We start from the raw sequence: 18,696 nt of genomic DNA on the forward strand, positions 1-18,696 counted from the left end.
TTTTCTCCTGGCCCCTCCCTCTTCCCCCCAAGAGAGGGCATGGTGGCCACCAGAACGCATCTCCCAGCCTTCCTGCTCCTGGGAGCATTACTGGCCGGCACCCAGCGGCTGTGCCTCAAAACCTGCCAGTGCCTGCATTCAGGCCACATCAGCCACTGTGCCAATCAAGGCCTGGACCAGCGGGAGGCACGATGCCTTGGGTACAAAGCTGAAGAGGTACCAAAGAACTTGGTAATAAATATAAATGATACTTGATGTAACATTTTTAATAAGAATTAATGCAAAAAAAGCCCTGAATAAAATATCAAAATGGTAAATAAAGTCAGAATCAGCATTACTGATTTTCCCTTTGCCTCAGGCTCACACAGGATTCAGGAAGGCTCTGGCTCCAATGACAGGGCACAGCAGGGATGCTACCACAGATAGTTCTGGGGACACGTCTATCAGCTGACTTCAGCTCAAGGACTCACGACTAGCTTTGCTGAACCTTCCTTAGATGGCTCAGCAGTCTTGGACATTGCTCCCCAAACTTCTGTCCTGTTCATCATCCCGGGCCAGACTTGCACAGAACACTGACTGCTCTCTTGGCCTGCCCTGATTCTATCCATTTCTACACATGCATTTGCTCTAATATAATCTTTGTGTATTTAATCCTGTCTTAGTGTCTATTTCTTAGAGAACCCAGGTTACATAAAAGAGGATTTCCTTTTCTCTGAATGGCAGGATTGAAATAAAATTTACTACCCAGCAGAGTCTTGGCAACCTGCCTGCCCCAAGAGGTCAATATTCTCTTTCTCCTCCATACAGAAGCAGGCATTCCTGTGTCAGGGCCCAAGCCCTGAGTTGTGTGTGTGTGTGTGTGTGTGTGTGTACATGCACACTTATGCATACACATGCATGTATTGTACATGCAGGTTTCAAATGGTTGTACCTTCTGGGTAATTAAAGCTTTCTTCAAACAGAGCTTTTATGTTTTATTCACTGATGAATGAAATGCGTTTCTCAGCCAGGACTATAAACCATGAATATCCATATTAATTACCAGCTTATCATTAACATGAATATTTTACCTTTAAAATACCAGTGCTACAAGTAAGTAAGTGGCTCTAGACCAGCAACTTCAAATAGACTTTTCTTCTTCTTATGCTAAATTAATTCCAAAGCTATGGAAGGTATTTTGGGATTTCTAGTATGCATTTTATTTGTCCCTAACCTTTTAGAATCAGCTGGCCACTACCTGGTACCAAGTTACCCCTGGCCATGGTCATGGATTTCTGTGATCTAGACCATGGATTCGACCCCAGAGGTATGATTTTATCAGTGAATTGTTAGAGGAATGAGCTAAGGCAGGAATTTCTGATTGTCTTCCTACATCCAGGTCCTACATCCTGCCTTCCAAGCAAAATCCCTCTCTAGTTACTCTATCCATCCCTCCCCACTGACTTCATGTGCCCCCAAGCCCCAGGAGTGGCCCTTGCCATGACTGCTTCAGGAATGGACTTGAGACGCAGTACAGGGCAATTATCTAAGAAAAAGTTTACAGGGGACTCTCTAGAAAATTTCTTCCTTGTTCTGGAAAATATCCAGAAGTGACCATCTATTCTTTTTCTAGATGTTGCTATCCATGGATATGAAGGACAAACCGCTAAAAGCAGACTAAGGAAACCAACCCAAAGTGAAGGGCATTGCCAAGAGAGGCAGAATGAAGCTGGATCTCTGGTTCATTCTAAAGTCTATGTTTCCTCTGAATTTCCAGATATGTGAACCAATAAATTTAATCCAAATTAGTTGGCTTTTTCATTGCTTTTACCCAAGAACATTCTAAACATTGTAAGAAACTTTATCATATAATTGAATAAAAACCCTCATTGCGTGAAGATCTAGAAAAACTCAATGGAAGTAAATATTTGGAAGTTTCAATCTCTAGAAATCAGATCTAATGAGGGACTCCAGGAAGAACAGTATCAACTCATAAAGGAAAAAGGTAAAGGTCTGAATCCTTCCTTCACAAGAATTGCTGTAGGTACGTGAAACATGAAGAATGACATCTTGATTGAGCTAGAGGAAGAAAAGGATTTCCCTCCAAGAAACGTTGTGAACTTTGAGATTAGGCTGAACATACGTGAAAAGGGAAAAGAGAGATGTCTGGATGGCACTTCTTTTAAAGATAGAAAAGGAGGCATGCCAGCCATTATTCCACCAGCACGGGAGACTCAAATCTAGAGAGACCTGGCTGGGCAAAGGCTGTTGGATTTGAAGGGGTAAATAAATCACACCACCCTCCTTTTCTGAGTTTCAGATCCTACTGAGAAACTGAAATATGTATCCATTAAGGATAAAAATATATTAGCATTATTTCTAGAGGCTCTGGTTTGGAGAACATAGTTTTAACCTTGGCCACATATAGTTTTTGTTACATCCCTACCCCATACTTTACCTCTCCACCCCATAAGTAATTGAACTTACCTACTCAGGCACAGATAGAACATCGAGATAAAACCATGTCCTTATTCCTTCCTCTTCCTTCCCTTGAAGGGACATAATCTGCCTCTTGAAAAGTTTGTTACATGAAAGAAGAGAAATTCATTATAGTCAAGGCAGCTCCTCAAGAAAGAATCAGCCTTGGGCACTGGGAACAGTGTTATCTGTCATCTTAATCTTGCCTAAATGAGAAAGATGGGCCAATGATGTTCAACTCCTAACATTCAGCTCATAAGCTAAATCTCTTTTTTCCACTCAGAGAAGCATAAGGGGATGACAAGGGGCTGTAAGTGTTGTTCTAACAATGTGTCTGGGAGCCATTCCTTCATGGACACATAAGGACAAGGGAATACTCTCCCCCTAAAGGGAGGCAAGAACTCTAGGAGCCAATTCCAGAAGCAGCCCAAACTCTGGGAGGCATGCCCCTTAAAGCTGTCAAAGAGTGTTCCTGGAAAATACAATTATAAAACCAACTTCTTTTTTAAGTTTATTTATTTGAAAGAGAGAGCATGCACAAGTGGGGGAGGGGCACAGAGAGAGAGAGAGAGAGAGAGAGCGAATCCCAAGCAGCCCCCACGCTGTCAGCATGGAGCCCAATGTGGGGCTTGAACTCACAAACCATGAGATCATGACCTGAGTCAAAACCAAGAGTTGGATGGTTAACCTAGTGAGCCACCCAGGCGCCCCACCAACCCTTTAATACTAGGACAGCTATACCAAGTAGAGGTGGAAAAATTGAAACAGTTTAGCCAAGAAGATGGGGAGTACCAGTGCAGAAAATGTCAAGCATTGTTAGGTACATTTTGAAATTACGAGATCTAGTTCCTCTCCCACACTACACCCTCCTCTGTGGGTGGTACTGAAATCACTATTCATGCCACTGAAGAGAACTTCCAGAACATTCATACTATTTAAGTTATTAGTTAGAAAAGACTAGGTATGCTTAATACTATATACATTTAGTTTTGTCCTAAGTTATATTTTTGACGGCAGGAAAGGGGTCTTGAGTGGAGACATTTAACTCAGGAAGATGAGAGCAAATAAGATTTATCTGAGGAGTAGATGTTTAATAAACTCAGAATTCAGTCACTTAACATATCTCAGTGCAGGAAAACCCACCCACAAATAGAATCTAGAGGAATATGTCAGGAAACCAGACAATGGGTCCAAAAAGGAAAGGAAGTCAAATTCTATACGTAGCAGAGAAAAAAGATGAACAATTTATGAAAGAAGATGAACAGGGTCATATTTACAAAACTCAGCAAGGCCTGCTTGAAAGGAACAGGAGCAAAACAGAAATGAAACACAGCAGGGCAAGTGATGGCCAGGAAGACCGTCCGCTGCTATTGAAGGAACAGAAGTCACTCACAGTGGACAATTCAAAAGCTGAAGAAAGATAAGGAGCAGGTGCCAGAGGGCTTCACTGGACCCTGAGGGCAACAAAATATGAGTCTCATATCTGGTGAGCATGACTCTTTAGCTGACACAAACGTGAGAACAAAATAGAACCTATCGGGGCAAGCTGAAGTCTTTAGAGAGGGAAGCAGTAGCAGCAACCACTAGGACACAGAGTTACAAATGGACTGAGGTCCTGCAGAGCCAAGGAGGAAGACAGAGAGTGGAGGATATGAGAACCTCACCCTTACCCCTGTGCGTGTCTGCTCAAATCAGGACAGAGATTTATCTCTGGCCAAACCCACGTTCAGTTCAAAACTGGGGACTGAGAAGCCCAGGGCTCAAAGAGAAGGTGGGGATTTAGGCATTTAGATATTTAAAGGATGGCAGGGGGAGGAAGGACACCAGGTAAGTCCTAATGACTGGGGGTGCCACCAAACAACCCCTGCAATTTTTTAGGAAGTTAGGAATGTTTCCATTTCTGGTGTTAGTCTCTGAAAGAGCAGGCTGTATGCAATCGGTAGATTTCACCTCAGATATAAACATTGCCGCAAGCTCTTGATGAAACACTTCTTCCTACTGAATTCAATCTATGTGTAAGATAATTTCTGGACTGTTGGCACAGTTAGAACTGGCAAGAAGGAAACGTGCAATTGTTGAGTTGTTCTCATCTTGGTGTCTCTAAATCATTTTCTTCCTCTAGATACTGCTACATCTTGGCTATGGTCTTTGGCAAAAGTTATGTAGGTCTGGTTTTTATTGTATATCTAATTTTGGAAACATAATCTTGCTTGAGATTACTTCTGTAAGAGCTGGGAAGTTGTCTTTTGCTAATATTCTCTAAATTTGGTAGGTGTGTGGCTATTACAATAATCTTATCTGTTGTATGACTCCATGGGCTTTTCAAAAAGTGGGGGATAAAGTAGACTCAGGGTTGGTTTAATCCAATTTAGGAGAAATAGTTTCTTCTTTACTGAAAAAACTATACTTATCCTCATTCCAGTGGAATAAATGTAGACTGGAGCTCTTATAGGGACTGCGATTCTTCCTGAACATCTGAGTGAGACCAAAACTGCCAAAAACTAAGCAGAGTACGATGTTGAGAATAGGATTTTACACACGCATGGCTTTGAAGTTTAACTTCTGAGCCTCAATTTCATGTGAAAGGAGGAGAAGCTACTACATCTGTTACTATGAAGTAAGAAAGAGGTAATAACTATAAAACATCTAGCCAATGCCTGGAATATAGCAGGTCTTCTAGAATAATTATTATCTAATTCAGATTCCAAATGTCAATACTATAATCCAATGCTTGCTTGAATAAGCATGGTCATAACTGCCAATGGAAAAAAAAAAGAAAGAAAAAGAAAAAAAGAAAACGAAAACATCCTTTTGATCATCTCCAATGAGGGAAGGGAGAATCTGGAGATGGCTGAAGGTGACTACCCCATTCAAACCTATAATGACCCATTCAGCAAACATTTATTAAGTGACCACTATGTCCCAAGCACTGTTCTGGGCACTGGGACTATAGCAGTGAAGAAATTCTCTCCTTAGGGCATAAGATAAAACCTCAAGAACTATTTTTTCCCTGTCCCCAATAAACTGCAACCAATTCCAAGGGCAGTGACCAAATAGTATTGTTCTTATATTCACTACGCAAAAAAAAAAAAAAAAAAAAAAAAAAATAGAGACTATTCATGCTCGTTGAGTTAACTGGAGCTGAACAGAGAGAATGATGCCTCAGCAGACCACATAGAACACCGAGAATTTTCCTAGGGAACTGAAAGAACCCCCTAAACAGTACAGTAGAGACCACCCTGGCAGGACAGACTTCCAAGTGGGCTTTGAGGGCGGCCTCTCCTCCCACTGCCTTAGACTGGTCTCCCTGTGAGATGTTCTTCCCTGGGCTTTCCTAACTGATCCTGAAATGATTTTATACAACTTCCAGAGCCATCGCCAACCATGCACTGGCCTACCGTATCGATCAAGCAGCAGTTTCACAAATACTTGTTGGGCACCTACTATGTGCAAACACCTATGCAAGTGCTTTCATATGGTCAACTTGACTTCATTATTGTTGTAAATCTATGACATAGGTATCTTACAAATGAGAAAAACAGACCCGGAGAGGGTAACAGATATGTTGAGGGTCACATCATAAGCAAATGGCAAGGCTGGGCCTTGAACCCTGGTTTCTTGAGAAGTCCGGGGCTCCTTCTGCTTCATCACTCCATTCTGTTTCCAAACTCTTCAAGCTGTAACAGCAAGTCTCCTCAGTTTCACACTCCACTCCACTTTCAAAACAGAAACACAGCACAAAAACAGAAGGCTTCACTTAGGTAAGATATGAGCTTATCTGTATGATGGTATTTTCAGTTGGCAAGACACTTTCAAGCTTGTTATCCCACTGGATCCTTCAAACCATCACCATTTAATGAGGGGAAACAGAATCAGAGAGAATGTTGGTTGTACCACAAAGCTAACAAGGCGCCAATGCAGAATTCTTCCTCAGGTTTGTTTGTTTGCTTCTTACCCCAATCTAATGAGTACCCCATAGCCCCACATTGCCTCCATAGACTCAGTTCCATAAGCTGGAACTTGACTGTGACAATAGATGACATCATACACAGTGAAGACATTCAGAATGAGACCTTCCAACAGATTCCTGGGCCCAGTATCAGGAGAAGTTATGGGGAAGGATGAGAAAACCCAAACTGGGTTCCCAGTTGTGTATTCTCTATCCATCAAGTAACAGAAGCTGGTCCAGAGGTTCCCAGGAGTTTTGCATGGACCCAGTTGAGGGGCAGAGCCTGAAGTGAGCAGGGGTATGGAGTGGCTGAGGCTGGAGCCTTATGGAAGGCCCTATCAGTGTCTGTACAAAATCTATTTATTCCCTGTCCCCTTCTTCCCTTCTAATGGAGCCATGATTTGTTCAGGTAACTAGAGAGATCCATTGATCCTCAGAAGGGTGGACATACTCCATTACCATTGAGCAATGAATCCTGACTAATTAATGGTGGATTTCTCATTCCCCTTGGTTAGTAATTGGCTGGGAGTGGCCATGACAAATTCTGGTCATGGAGATGTAACAATTCACTGGGTAGACCTTCTGGGAAGGCTTTGCTTTCCTTCTAAAAGTGGAACAGGTTTGTGTGATACGGCCCCTTCACTTATTTGCCCTTCCTCCTTCTTCCTGCTGAGAATGTAACCACGATGCCATAAGGTACAGGGGCCAGTTTATAATCATGAGGCAGGATGTGTGAGGAGAAAAGCCAACATTCTTCAGATGCCAGAGAAGAAAGATGGAAGTAGCCTGCATCTTTGGGAACTTCATTGCACAGGGGCCCAGGCCTAGACTTCGTACTTGTAAGGAAAATGGACTTTTCTATGCCACTGTAGGGCTTTGTTTTTGTACCTTGCAGCCAAATGTAAGTCCAAACGGAAGCCCAAATGCTAACTGATTATTTTGAGTGCCCAACTATGGTCAGCCACATCTCTACTTCCAGAACCAGGGCTAACTTGGAGATCTCACTCTGGGTTCTGACCGTTTTGTTTTTCCTTAACCTTTCTTGTTCCTGTAAGGACACTCCTTACTCTGATGCTGTGTTTTGCATTTACTGACTCAGTACTGGTTAGCCTCCTCCTCCCAGCCTCAAAACATGACTGGTTAAACTAGTTTGCAAACCAAAAGATGGAGGGAACAACATCACCCAGGTGACTCATCATGGGAAGTCTCAACCCTCCCTGTACTGGGATAACCAGACAGCCAAGAACAGAACATAGGTATCACCTTCACACCTCAGCAAAGGGTGACAAAGGGCAAGGAAATAACAATTAGTAAACACCAACTACAAGCTGGGTTCAGTATTTGCAACAGTGCCTAGAATGTGCCAAGGGTGTCCCAGGCAACACATGAAACCAACACAAATCTCTGTCCTCATGGAGTTCACCTTCTAGTCAGGGAGGGAAAGTAAACAGACAACCAAATAGTTGTATATTCATGCATATCAGAGGGTTTTAGGGGTGGCAACAGTATGAGAAAAACACCGTCAGGAGGGGACGATGAAGTTCTTGGTGACACTCCCCACGATGGTGGCCTTGGCCTCAACACCCCCATCTGTAGGATGAAGGGTCTGTGCCAGGTTCTTCCATCGCTGATGTGCTCTGAGACTGTTCAGGCTCCATCTGCTTAGGGACTGACGGACTGGCTCACTGTGAAATGCTTGAGGAAGACACTCTCTTGAGAATCAATAACACTCTCTTGTGAATGAAGGGCATTCCCACTAGACCTTAACTCACTTTGCAGGTCACTTCTTCCCTTAGTGGCTCCTGGTAGCACCATTTCCTTCTTTATGCCACTTAGTCACAGCTGGAGTTTTATATTTGTGTGATTAATCATATTTTATGAAGTCCTGACACCCCCACTAAATGTCTATTTATGCTTCACTATTACCACAGTGCTTGGTGCCTAGTACATGCTCAATAGCAATATTGCTGAGAGAATGAATGAATGAATGAATGAATGAATGAATATGCTGTAGGTCATCTTCACTGCTTCAATTCCAAAGGCAGTTGATGTTTTTTTTTTGTTTTTTTGTTTTCTTCAGCATTCTGTCACTGAGCGCTCCACTGATATTTTCCAAAGACTGCTCTTCAAAATGCATGCTTTCAAACCCAGAGGACCTAGGCACATATTCATTCATTTTCTAGACAGAGTAAAATTTTGTTTACATACCATGGAGCGTGTGAGCTGAGGTGGAGGTAATGAATTCGTATGCGGAAAACTCTGAAGATGCTTCCTTACAGGGAATAGAATAGCATCTAAGCATGCACACACACAAACATACACACACACACTCACGCACACACACAAATACAAACTTCCTCTATAATTTATAAAGGGGAAGGTGAGTGTAGATGCCAGATTTATGCCCTGCCTCAGGCACTGGGCTGTTTCTGCAGCCTCTAAGCATCTCTCTGCAGACTCCCCTACCCAGAGTATATAACCGTGAAAAGCTGTTCTGAAATGCAGATACCCCCAGATTTTGTGGCGATAATGTTGCCTGCGAGAACAACCAAAAGCATTAAATGGCAGGGGATGGGCTGGAGCACATGGAATCGTTACGTATGGAAAGAAGTAGCAAAAGACTGGTCATCTGGCAGCTGTAGCAATAAGGGGCACCTGGCCAAAATGCTTCTGGCCTATTCAGTCATATATTTATTAATTATGCGTCTTTTAAAAAATCCTCTATAATTCATGTAATTATGTAAGTGCCAAACAGTATACACTTACCATTCCACAATGTGGGGCTGGCCAGTTTCAAGCAATTCTACAGCGACATTCAGAATACCGAAGAGCCACTCTGGGTGTTGTTACATTGAGGTATCTGGACTTAGTAGCCCCCAGATGGCCGTCAGAGTGAAGTTCTTGTGTCCCGGGAGCCAGTTTTGGGCAGACAATACCATAGGTCGGCCTACACCAGCCATCTTATAAGATGATGCTTTTATTCTGACAGGTGGGTTGCAATACAAAAACAACTAACATAACATCTGGTAGAAAGTATTAGCTCAGACCCTCATTGTTTTCTGACAACAAAGCCAAAAATCAAACCACCATAAAACTCCTCCAAATTGTCAGTGCTATTTTTCCCTGCTAACAAGAAAAACAGGGTGACAGGAAAGACAAACCTTTTTCTAGCAGCAACTTTTAAGAGGCAATCATTACAGAGAGCTTTATGTAAGGGACATGGGACAATGGAGGGGGTACTCTTCAGTAGCATTTTTATAGAAGATATAGAAACATGCTTTATCTAGTCATTTCTTATATGGCCCCTCGATAAAAGGAAAGGACATCCTCTTAAATAGCCACTCTCCAGAGACATTTTTATGGGTGTGAGAGTAATGGTAGTGAGACCTCTAGCTTTAGGAGATCTGACTTGATACAGGATTAGTTTGCTGATATTGAAGTGGAAAAGGACGAGACCACACTGCTAATCTCAAGCATCGCGTGCTTCCTCAGTAGGGCTGGTGACAGGTACTGGCTCATAGCAGCTCCAGACACAGGGCTCGGGGGGGTGGGAGTGGGGTGGGGGGGGTGGTTTCTGGACTATAAGAATTGGGCTTCTCATGGGCAGTAGTCACTTTACAGACTTCTTTTTTTCTCTTTCCCCCTTTGAGCCTTTTAACTCTTCCACCATCATTTTTTCCAAACCTTCTCCTTTGTCTAAACAGAAAATTGCTCCTGAATGCATCATCAGAGAAAGGAAGCCATTGCCATGATGCTGGAGTCTTGCTGCAAAGCCAGCATCTTCTAAGGCCTGACCTGGCTGTGTGTATGGAGATGGAGTGTTAACTTGGGTCACTGGACAACATGTTAAGTTGATCACATTCATTACAATCACTGCCCCTCTCAAATTGTCACATAGAGAAGTCTGCAATGGCTGAGTCTCAGTTGGTCTGATAGTCCCTGTGCCCAAAATGATATGTTGAAGTCCCAACCTTGGGTACCTGTGCAGGTGACCTTATTTGGACACAGGGTCCCTCCAGATGTAATCAAGTCAAGAGGAGTTTATACTGGATTATATATATATATATATATATATATATAGATTCTAATGCAATGACCAGTGTGCTTATAAGAAGAGAGAAATTTCCACACAGAGACAACACAGGGACAACGCCATGTGAAGATGAAGGCAAAGACTGGAGTGATGTATCTATAAGTCAGGATTGCTTGCAACCACCAGGAGCTAGAAAGAGGCAAGGAAGGGTCCTGTTCTAGAGCCTTTGGAGGAAGCAGGCTTTGCAGACACTATTACCCCCAAACTGAGAGAATGCTCTCCTCAGAGAGCTTCAGTTGTGTTAAACAAGTTTGTGGTACTTTGTTAGAGCAGCCCCAGCAAGCCACAGTCCCTTAAGAGCCCTCAAAGAATAACCAGGGAGATGCATCAATGGATAAACTAGAAATGTCTGAGATTTTTTTTCGGGATTAATTTTTTTCCAAGCTCATGAATGTCTGGAGACCTGCATGATCTGGTAAATATAATTATATTTCCAGAAGCCATGATATAACCTTACCAAGTGCATGAGGTCCTGGTGCCCTGAGGTTGGGAGATCTACACTGCTTTGAGTGTTCCTTCGAAAGGGCAGCCTCCCCATGCTTCACTTCACTCAGAAAAAACCAGGATTGCGTCACCGACCACTTACCTTTCAAGGGCATCATGAAGATCTGTATCTCTGTAATGTTTGTCCAAGAAATTGGAGCTTGGTGGAGGATTGTCACTGGCTAAATATAAAGTATGTTATTATCCCCCCAAACCTTGGCAATTCTTTGTCACTTTCCTTTTGAAAAGAAAATTGTACTCACCCAAAGCATTTCATTACCACCTGAACTGTCTGTTTGATATAAATTTAGAAACCTAAATTTATAAAACCCCACAGCCAAATGCATTAGAGTTAGGAGCCCAGGGCACCTGTAATATTGTTATTGCAAAAAATAAAGTTTGGCATGTGGCCTTGCTTGACTAGTCAGCCTAAACTCTGAATCATCTCTATTTAGAGAGGCCCCTTCAAACTATTTTGTGGGGTCGTTTGTCTACATTTGCCTACATTTTCTATAACAATTAGTTTCCATCAAGTAGATTTTAGAGACTTGCTGAGAATTATACTACCATCTATCTGAATATTTGAGATTTCTTCTTTAATGCACCTATGAAAAGCAAAGTCCCAGTTAGGAGACATATTTACTCCAGATCAGACCTTCTTGACTGGCTGAGAATATACACTGAATACATGTTAAATAGCTGGACAGCCCCATGGATATTGCAAGTAACCCTTCTGACAGCACTTCAGAGGGGTGAGTGGAATCATTTAAAGTCAGACTGTGTCCCTTTTTGTTAAGCTCACGTGTTAGTTTTTCCCAATCCCCAACCTCTTGGGAAGGAGATTCAGATCTACATGATAATATCAGTCTTGTGTTTGGCACGTGCATTGTTGCCTCAACTTCCTCATACATGAAATGGGAAAGTAACACCTAGATCACAGGATTGCTGTGAGGCTTAAAATAGCTAATTCTGTTAAAGAAGTTAACCTGGTTCCTGACACATGTTTGATGTCTTCGGTAAAAGTCAGGTGTTATGAGAAGAAGGAGGTAATATAGAAGGAGAAGAAGAAGAAAGTGGTAGTCGTGGTGATGACGGTGGTAGTGGCATTTTAGGCTCTACGTTAACCTCAGGACACCAGTGAGACATAACTAGCAGCAAAGAATGCGGTAGAGGTAACAAATTGGATTCAGCATTTAAGTATTTCTGTTGAATTCTCTGGACACATCAAGAATATCAGCCAGCTGATCAATAAGCCAGCCAAAAACTCTTGCAACTGTGCCAGCTGCCCCAAGCAGAAGACTAAATGGCCTCAGGGCCACATGATCCAAAAGTCATGCTGCAGCCACCAGACCTACCATCCATTGTGGTAAGCAGAAGAGTGGCCTCCTCAGTATGTCTATGTCCTCATTCCAGGAACTTGTGCCTATGTCACATGACATGACAAAGAGAAATTAAGATAGCCCATGGAATTAAGGTTGATGATCATCTAATCTCAAAACAGGGAGTGTATCCAAGATTATCCAGATGGGCTCTAGGTAGACACAAGAAAAGTTCCTTAAATATGGAAGAGAGAGAGACATAAAAGTCAATGTCAGAGTGATGGAATCTGAGAAAGACGTGATCAGTGATTGCTGGCTTTGAAGATGGAAGAGGTCATGAGTCTGAGAATGTGAGCAGCCTCTGGAAGCTGGAAAAGGCAAGGAATGGTTTATCCCCCAGAGCCTCTATCAAGAAATTCAGTCCTACTGACACCTTGATTTGAGCCCAGTGAGACCCACTTTGGACTTCTGACTTCCAGGACTTTAAGATAATATATCTGTGCTTCTTTAAACCACTAAGTTTGTGGTAATTTGTTGCAGCCATACATACAACTGAACACCACATCCATCAGTCATCAGACTGAACTATATACCAGCCAACCCCAACCCAGGGCTGTGTTTCCTCAGTACAACAAAAAATAGTTCAACAGAGAATGATCCTCTTAACATAAGGACATAGCAGACTCTCTAAGAGGAGTGAAGTTCTTGACAGGGTGAACCCTTAAGGGGCAGAAACGTGAACCCATGAGAACAAGTACTTGACCCGGTTCCTCTTTCCCTGGACTCCAGAGCCCCTTGCTCCAGCCAGACTCCCCACATGCTGTCCTCTGCCCCTGTGTTGTGGCAAAACTGGTTTCAGTGGTTCCCTCAGAGCAGATGGGCAAAACACTCTGGGAATGTGAGCAATAGGAAGGTCCTGGGGGGGAGTTTGAGCTCCACCTCTGAGGGTTCCAGTTCATGGAAAGGCTCACAGGGAGGTTCATCTTCCTAAAGATTTTGGCAGACGTGAGGATATTCCCATTAATGTCAAACCCTCATTTCAGATATTAGAGAAGAGACTATTTTACAAATTATTGTGAAAATGTAGGTATTGTATTATTGAAGGCTGAAGTACTATTAAGAGGTATTTTTATTATAATAGTAGCATAGAATGGGGGGTAATTAAGGGGATTATGTATTTTACTAATTAGCAAAAATGTATGCTTTTAGTAATACCCTTAATTATTAAAATCTGTCTTGGGGCAAACAGCTAATGCAAGGCTATGAAAAGCCTACAGGGCGTGACCCTTTTTCTATATGTAGTAGTTCTGCTTTAGAAGTCTATTTCATTTTATACTGGGATTCTATAATTAATAGTGACTTTGACTTCAAGGGAGCATTTTAGAATATTAAGAGCAGGGTTAGTCTCATGGGAAATTCAGGATACGTTATTTACGTAGAAACTAACTGAACATTAATTCCTTTGTAATGAACACTTTCAGATCCTCTCCCTTTCCTCCCATCGCTCACCCCTCATCCCAACTCCACCCCATCCCGCTGCAAACTTTAAGTGGCATTTACAAGGTTTCTGAGAGGTTTATACACAACAGCATAATAACATAACTATTTGAATAAATCAACAGATACTTGCAGAGTGCTTATCTTAATAAAGCCGTTACATGGACCATATTTATTTGTTACACGTCATGCCGAACATGAAAATTGACATTTGTGTGACCCATTGGAATGAAGAGTCAAGGAAGCTACCAGTGAAAGTGAACCAGTCCCATCCAACTGTCCTTGGGCTGAGGAGATTAACATCTAGGACCACTTCTAACTACCTGAGGCATATCACACACCTTGGTTGGGAAGAATCTGGGATAAACAATGAAAGATAAGACAATGGAAAGGTAGCAATGGCTACCTAGCAGTTAAGCAGTGGGTTCTGGAGTCTCATCTCATCTTGTTCCACTTCTAGCTCTGTGGCCTCAGACAAGTTACTTACCACCCTGTACCTCAGTTTTCTTGTTTGCAAAATAAGGATGAGAGTAACAGCATCTACCTGATAGAGTTATTATAAGACTTATAATTGTAAACTACTTAGAACAGTCCCTGGTATCCAGTGAGTCCTCAGTGAGTGTTTAGAATCAAGAGGCTGGGTTCGAGTCCTAATTTGCTGGCCCTAACATTCAGCTGACCGTTTTTGCCTCTCCAGGCCACAGGCTCGTGGTAAGTAGACAAAGATTTGTAAAGCTGTTTCATTGTTAGAACACCCCATCCCAGTTCTTCTGGGAGCATCATATTATGTGTGTTCTCCTAGTTTCTACCCCTATTTGCTCTAAAAGATTCTGCAAAGTCTGTCAGTTTGATGACAATTGTACTAGCATCTAAATATCTTTGGCATGTTAACGTCCAATGAATCTGGCAACCAGGAGGTCAAGGTTGCCTTTGGTGAGGGCTGTTTTGGAGAATGGCCAGGACGGAAGCCAGGTATGGACAGTTTCAGAATGATGGTGCAGAACTGCAGATGGTGAATCTAGAGTCCAGGCCCACACCATCTCTGAGGATTTGGGTAGAGATGTGAAGGAGGAAAATGAGGCACAAACTAGAGAAGAATGTGGCTGGTGGAGAAGTGAGGTTTGTGTGTTTCCTAAGACAGAAATACACGCGATGCAAAGCACCAAGATGAAGCATGAGGCTCAGAAACAGGAGAGGAATGGATGACTGATAGAGCAAGACGTCAGAGGTTGGAGAGGGAAATGTAGGATCTCAGATCCTCTCGCCAGGAATCCGTGGATTCCATACTGGCAACTGGATGACTTAATTGAGCTCTCTGATTTCAGTGATGCCCACAAAAGAGATAAGCACATGTTAAAGTCTAAGCTATCCCCATTTGATTTCTGTATTGCAATTGGTGAAGAAATAAAAGCAAAATGAGAGAGATTGATTTCAGGCTTCTGAGAAGGCCTGGCTGGCACTGATCATGCAGTTGATACTATAATTAGTCTGGGAGTCCTTGGGCCGGAGTCCCTGGAGCTGATTTCTGAGTAATCTTACAGGACTGTCACTCCCCACAGAGCTCAAGCCATCCCATCACCTCCAGGAAACATGCCCACCAGGCAGATCTTCAATCCCTGCAAGCCTGCAAGTCTCTTAATGGAGCACCTCTAAAAAGGATTTGATTAACAAACAGGCACCACATCTACAAATATGAATTCCAAGATTGCTCTTCTGACTGCAGGTCCCATAATGTCCCAATTTCTTCAGTGTCTCTCCAGCTCACTGTGTCACCGGAGAGAACTAAGTCATGTCACTCTGGCCACTACTGTCTTGAACTTGGCAACTGATTGTTCCAGTGTTCTTCACTGCTGTCTTTTCAAAACCCTTCTTATACCTGTTGATGTGAATGGCCTGGATGGATAAAAGATCCATTCCTTCACTGATTTATTCGCCCACAAGGTATGTGCCAGGCACGGTGCTGGGCACTAGGGACTCACAGATGAAGAAGACATGGAGTCCTCAAGGAGCTCACTCTCCCAGATCACTCCTCCTGGAGGCACGAGCTAACCAGACCTAGAACCACTGACAACGTCCCAAAGAGCACCATTGCCTCCTTGTCTTTCATATGCTTTTCTCTCTGCTGGGAAACTCCTTCAAGTTCTCTTCAGACCTCATCACAAAGAAGTCTTTGACTTTACCAACTCTCCCACCAACTTTATAACCCTTTCCTTACATCAGTTAGCTTATTTTATGTTGCAAATAATAGAAATACCCATAGAGCTAATTTAAATAGTGAATACATGATTTGATTCATATAACCAGAAGCCCAGAGGTAAAGGAGACCTCCAGGATGCCTGAATCCAATGCTGTAGGCTGTTTTTCTGTTAGTGACTCAGCTCTGTTCTTCTCTATGTACTGAGTTCACTTTCAAGCTTAAAGAAGCAAAGTGGCTATAGTATTTTTTCAAAGGATCAGAGAAAGTGGGAAGATACTTCCCATATTTCCCACCACATTCTTCCTTACATATCAATGACCTGAAATGAACCATAAAGCCATTACACCACCAATCCTCATGGCCAGAAGACAGCCAAGGATTCATCAATTTAGGCCTGAGTAGCTCACACCAATTATTGTGGCAAGGGAATACAACTTTCCTGATTAATTAGACAAATCAGAGACCATTCCTGGAACTGAGGATGGAGGCAATCCTCAAAATTTCGTGGCTGCCTTGGAAGGGAAGAGTGTAGAAGCGATATCAGTAGATCACTGGCTGATGACATGACCACAGCATGAGCATGGGCCTTGACCTGAGTGAAAAATGCCTGTAACTTCTGGATGCAAAACCTCCACAGGATCCAGGCGTCCAACCTGGTCAGAGGGCCTTGGGATGCTAGACCTGCTTTCAGCATATTCCTTTCCCTTGCACTCTCCCATTCTCAAAGATATCTGGGATATTTGTTTCAAGCACTGCTAATAGGCACACCCGGAACATAACTGAATTATTCACAAGCTGTTCTATTTATCTGCTGGTAGATTGGCCTCTGATGATGGAAAGAAACATTTTCCACATTGCCTTAGTTGGAAAGCTCATTTTTAGTATTATTTTTCATAGGGCAAGGAGACAATCTCAGAATTGTCCCACATCCCTTGACTTATTTTATGTAGATATTAAAGGAAAGGCTCCTTCCTGAAAAGCCACATTTTCTCATCATGGATGGCTAAAGCCAGGATTATAGGATTTCTTGAAAAGAATTCGTGGACAATAAGACACAGCTCCAAGACTCTGGGTGTGCAGTCCAGCATCACAACAGACTGGAAGTCCATTCACCAATGGAAGGAAAGTAGAAGAACTCTACAGTGTGAGGCAAAGAGGCTGCCTGGGGAATGACATGTGCCTCAGCTCATTTCCCAAAGGGACATCATCTCTCCTCCTAAAATTTTGTAGGTCTTCATGTAGAAAAGCCTTCAAGCTGTGGTGATTAAAATACAGTCCCAGATTATTGGAGCAAGAGGGGCTTTTGAAAAAACTAAAGCGAAGCAAATTAGGCAGCTCCTCCAAGATGATTTCTGTAGAAGAATAACATTTGGAGGAGTCAGAGATGAAAAGAACCAAAAATGTGATGCAGCAGAGCCAGAATGGAATGGTGGGCCAGGACTTTGAAACCTGGGGCTGGCACCAAGAATGGAGAGTGAAACTCGAACAACAGGTCGTTGAAGGTCATTTCAGAAGGAGTCGGAAATCTTAGGCTCAGATACAAGGCCGATTCCAGAACCAATGTGGGTGGCGGGAATCTGAGGCATTCTGCCAAGGGGTTGTCTGCTGCCTTTGCCAGGTGTTACTGTCTGCCTCTCCCCTGCTTCAGCTCTTGTTATGCAGGTTCCTTCAGGGTATTTTTGTATTTACAGCCCTGAAAGAGTCCACCCAGAATATGGGGAAAGGAGAGAATGTGCAGGTAATGGAGTATTTATTTTGTGCCTGGCATTGCACTATTAATTGGGGGTACCTGCGCCCCCCTCCTCTCCCTCCTCCTACACACGCTCACATGTGCACACACTTTCATTCGTTACATCAGTCCCATGGTCTCTGAGTCTGTCTGGGTGTATCACCATCCCAACTACCCTGCTTGTCTCACTTAAGAAGGGTGACCATGGTCTTTGTCGCTCAGAAAGGACAGGATTGATATTTCTCTCATTCATTCCAAGAAAAATTCTGAGCATTTCCTGTGCACAAGTATGCTGTCAGATTAAGGTTACAAGGAGTGGGGTACAACAGTGTTTATCAGTGAGGCACTGGGTGGCTCAGTCAGTTAAGTGTCCAACTCTTAATTTCAGGTTAGGTCATGATCTCATGGTTCGTGAGATCGAGCCCCACATCAGGCTCTGCGCTGACAGTGCAGAACCTGCTTGGGATTCTCTGTCTCCCTCTCTCTTTGCCCCTTCCCACTCTCTCTCTCTCTCATTCTCTGTCTCTCAAAAATAAAATAAACATTGTTTAAAAGTATTTATCAAAGGGCAACGAATAAATTAAACTATATGCCTACTCAGCTCCAATACATTTAAAAAAAAACCATGATACTTGGGGTACCTGAGTGGCTCAGTCGGTTGGGTGTCCGACTCTTGGTTTCAGCTGGGGTCATGATCTTGCAGCTTCATGGGTTCAAGCTCCACATCGGGCGCTATGCTGACAGTACAGAGCCTGCTTAGGATTCTCTGTCTCCCTCTCTCTCTGCCCCTCCCCAACTGGTACTGTCTCTGTCTCTCTCAAAATAAATAAATAAACTTAAAGAAAATATGATACTTGCCTTAAAATTAGCTTTGAGGATATCAAAGAGGGAGCGAGAGCCCATGTGACTTTCCTGAGAAGGAGGCATTGGGCTGCACGTTTAAGGCTAGGCGGGAACTGGCCTGGACCCCGA

Source organism: Puma concolor, chromosome A3, assembly GCF_028749965.1.
Source record: "Puma concolor isolate L17-30 chromosome A3, mPumCon1.1.hap2, whole genome shotgun sequence".
Classification (NCBI taxonomy): domain Eukaryota; kingdom Metazoa; phylum Chordata; class Mammalia; order Carnivora; family Felidae; genus Puma; species Puma concolor.